We start from the raw sequence: 4,099 nt of genomic DNA on the forward strand, positions 1-4,099 counted from the left end.
ACTACCATCACCATAGTCTCTGAGGTTGGATATCAGCAGATCCTGTTAATGTTTCCTTTGCCTATTTTGTTTATAGAGTTAGTCAGCTATATGTAGCATATGTTGCTGGTGGTGGTGGTCAGTTATTAAGTCATGTCTGACTCTTTGCGCATCCATGGACTGCAGCAAGCCAGGCTTCCCTGTCCTTCACTAAGTCCCAGAATTTGCTCAAACTCATATCCATTGAGTTGGTGATGCCATCCAACTCTCTCATCCTCTGCTGACCTCTTCCCCTCCTGTTCTCAATCTTTCTCAGCATTATGGTCTTTTCCAATGAGTTGGCTCTTCACATTAAGAGGCCAAAATATTGTAGCTTCAACTTCAGCATCAATACTTTCACTGAATATTCAGGGTTGATTTCCTTTAGGATTTACTGGTTTGATCTTGCTGTCCAGGGAACTCTCAAGAATCTTCTCTAATACCACAGTTCGAAAGCATCAATTCTTCAGCACTCAGCCTTCTTTATGGTCCAGCTCTCACATCCATACATGATTACTGGAAAGACCATAACTTCGACCATGTGAGTCTTTGTTGGCAAAGTAATATCTCTGCTTTTTAATATGCTGTCTAGGTTTGTCATAGCTTTCCTTCCAAGGAGCAAGTATCTTAATTTCATGGCTGCAGTCACTGTCTGTGGTGATTTTGGAGTCCAAGAAAATAAAACCTATCACTGCTTCCACTTTTTCACCTTCTATTTGCCTTGAAGTTATGGGACTGGATGCCATGGTCTTAGTTATTTGAATGCTAAATTTTAAGCCAACTTTTTCACTCTCCTCTTTCACTCTCATCAAGAGCATATATAGCCTGCTTTATCCTTATCCACACTGTGCAAACCACAGCCCCCTTCTTCATAGCTCTAAATTGCAGCCACAGTGCTGATGGACAGAATGCACCCACAAGCCTGCTTGAAGAACTTGCCCTTCTCTGTTAGAGGTTACCTGCAGTTTAGGTAATGCATGATTCCTCATCTCCATAGACAAACCCACCTACTGGCAACTGGAACATCTTTGAACTTCTTCATTGATGTGAATGGTCCAAAGGACACAGGTGAAAAACCTTTGAAGTGACGGAACATCAGGTTGTACAAAGCTGGGGAGACAGGTGGAAGAGACATGGCAGGCACTGAAGGTCACTTCTCTACTTCCCTTCCCCTCACCCTTTACATACATCTTCTAAAATCTTCACAGCAGTTCCATTCCCTTATTTCTCATCCCATTTTATTTTCATATTTTACTCTACATTCCTAATTCTCTCATTCCCTTTTAAATTTTTCTTAGCTTTATGTTTCTATTTTTCTATCAATCCAGATTTGGTATTATGCACTTATTGAGCTCATAAACAGAACTTATGCCCTGGAGGAAAATCCTGAGAAGTTAAATACATTGTATTCAATTTATTTTGGAAATTAATATGTCAGCAAGTGAACCAAATTTTCATTTCTTTATATACTGGTTAATGAACCTACATTTTGGCAGCCATGAAAGCTTCTTTCAGAACTTTCCCCTCCTCTTCTTTTCAAGGCTTTTTAGAAAGGAGCTTCACAGACTAGTTTCAGGAGGGGGTGAGGATGGAAGTTTGATATTGTAACCTTCCCTTTTCTCTCAAGTCTCAAGCTTCTCTTCTTTTGCTGAGCATCTTAAACAAGCAGGGGGATGTTTTTCCTCTTTTATTTTTTAATTGCTTATGTTGATGTGCAAGTCAATGTTTTCAATGAGATGCAAACGGAGTCGCCCACACAGCAATAATGGGGGCTTTGTGGGCTGCCCAGCATGTGCTATGTTTCTCTGAAGACTTTAGGTCCATATCCCAAGCTCTACAAAGGGGTTAGTACATTTCAGCTTCCCTCTGTCCCATACCAAGGAGATGCTCTGACTGTGAGAAAAACAGCAGGTAGATTAGCCACTGATAGAATATGTAGTTTCTCCAGGCCACCACTATGCATAACACTTCTTTTCCACTGAGAGTCAATTATTACATTTTAAATAATCAGTTGTACAGAGAATTTAATGAAATGCAGCCATGATATGGTAAACTAGAGCTGACTGAAAAGCTATTTTTGCTTTCAAAGATTTTTGCTATTCAGTTAACTTTTCCTATTAATACATCATGATAGCAACTGTGATTAGAAAAGTAACATCCACTAATTTACACCTGAATGACAAAGGAAAGGTTGCTAAGTGCTTTGGAAGTATAATAGGATTATTTTTTTCTGTGGGGAGTAATATATTCTGGGTAAGGACAGAACTCTGGTTAAAGTCTATAGAATTAACAAATAGAATTTATCTATCCTGATTTGGCATGTTCTCGAGGCTAAATATTCATTTATGTAAGGATTTTTGCCCTCTATATTACTATTAGCACGTTTAAAGCCTTTTATTCAACACGGGCAGAACAGATTGCTTATACTTTCTCAGGTCCTTCTTACATTTTATAAGTGCTGAAGCCCAGGAAATCTCTATGAAAATTAAGGCTACAAGAGAAGAGTGCATTTGCTGTTGTCTGGGTAACAGGCTTGGGCACTAAGTACTGGAGACTTCTGCAGGCCAATTTTTTCTTTTTAACGAAGAACAAAAGAGGGTTCCCACTTCAGAAGGGTTAGCTCACCCTCGAGGCAGTAAAATTGGAAATGAAAGGTGAAACTAAGGACACATATCCCCTTAGAATTCTGTAGAAGACCACAGTAAATGGTGCATCCACAAACTAGTGAACAAACAATGGTATAAATAAGAATAAACTGAGAAGATTCCCAACCTTACAGGAGGAGTGAGGAAGGCTAGGAGTGAGGAAGCCTTCCTAGAAGGCTCAGGAACCTGAAGAAATTTCAAGGACTGTGAGAAAAGAGGAATTCACCCTAATTTACAGATACCATAGGTGAAGTCAGGTAGCAAGTTTTTGGTTTGGCCTGCTATCCTTAAAATGTCTTTAAAAGTTCAATCTGAGATTCCCCATACAAAGTTCAGCAAAACAAATTTAAGGTCTACAATGTAAATTACCATTCCTGCTATACTTATGTATGACCACCTTATTTTGTGATCAAGTCATTTTTCTTTGAGATCGGTGTTGTTCAGTCACTAAGTCATGTTCAACTCTTTGTGACTCCATGGATTGAAGCATGCCAGACTTCCCTGTCCTTCACTAAATTCCAGTTTGCTCAAACTCATGTTCATTGAGTCACTGATGAGTTCCAACCATCTCATCCTCTGTGACCCTTTCTCCTCCTGCACTCAGTCTTTCCCAGCATCAAGGTCTTTTCCAGTGAGTCAGTTCTTTGTATCAGGTGGCCAAAGGATTGGCGCTTCAGCTTCAGCATTAGTCCTTCCAGTGAACAGTCAGGACTGATTTCCTTTAGGATTGATAGGTTTGATTTCCTTGCTGTCCAAGGGACTCTCAAGGGTCTTCTCCAGCACCAACTTCAAAAGCATCAGTTCTTTGGTGTTCAGACTTCTTTATGGACCAACTCTCACATCTTTACAAGACTACTGGAAAAACTATAGCTTTGACAACACATGTATTTGTCAGCAAAGACTTCTCTGCTTTTTAATTTGCTGTCTAGTTTCGTCATAGTTTTTCTTCCGAGGAGGAATTATGTTTTAATTTGAGATTATTTTTGATCAAAAGAAGGGTGACTATAGAGAGAAGTGTTGTGTTTCAACAGAAAACTATTCATCATCTATAGCACATTCTTCTGAGTTATCAGAGTCTAACCCTATTCAAGGTCTTTAAGATTTTTTTGCAACTCTTTGTAAATTATAGGGAACTGACAGATATGCAAATAGTGCCTTGTCTGATAGTGGTTTAATTGACTTCCTCCCCAACTGTGGGGAAAAAACAGTTTTGGTACTTATACCTACATTGGACTGGATTCTACTACTTGCAAAAATTAACAGTTCTTCTCAAATTCTCAGTTCTTCCAACTTTCTTCAGTATCTTGCTGCTGCTGCTGCTAAGTCGCTTCAGTTGTGTCTGACTCTGTGCTACCCCATAGACAGCAGCCCACCAGGCTCCCCCGTTCCTGGGATTCTCCAGGCAAGAACACTGGAGTGGGTTGCCATTTCCTTCT

Source organism: Bison bison, unplaced genomic scaffold (genome assembly GCF_000754665.1).
Source record: "Bison bison bison isolate TAMUID 2011002044 unplaced genomic scaffold, Bison_UMD1.0 scf7180017864118, whole genome shotgun sequence".
NCBI lineage: Eukaryota > Metazoa > Chordata > Mammalia > Artiodactyla > Bovidae > Bison > Bison bison.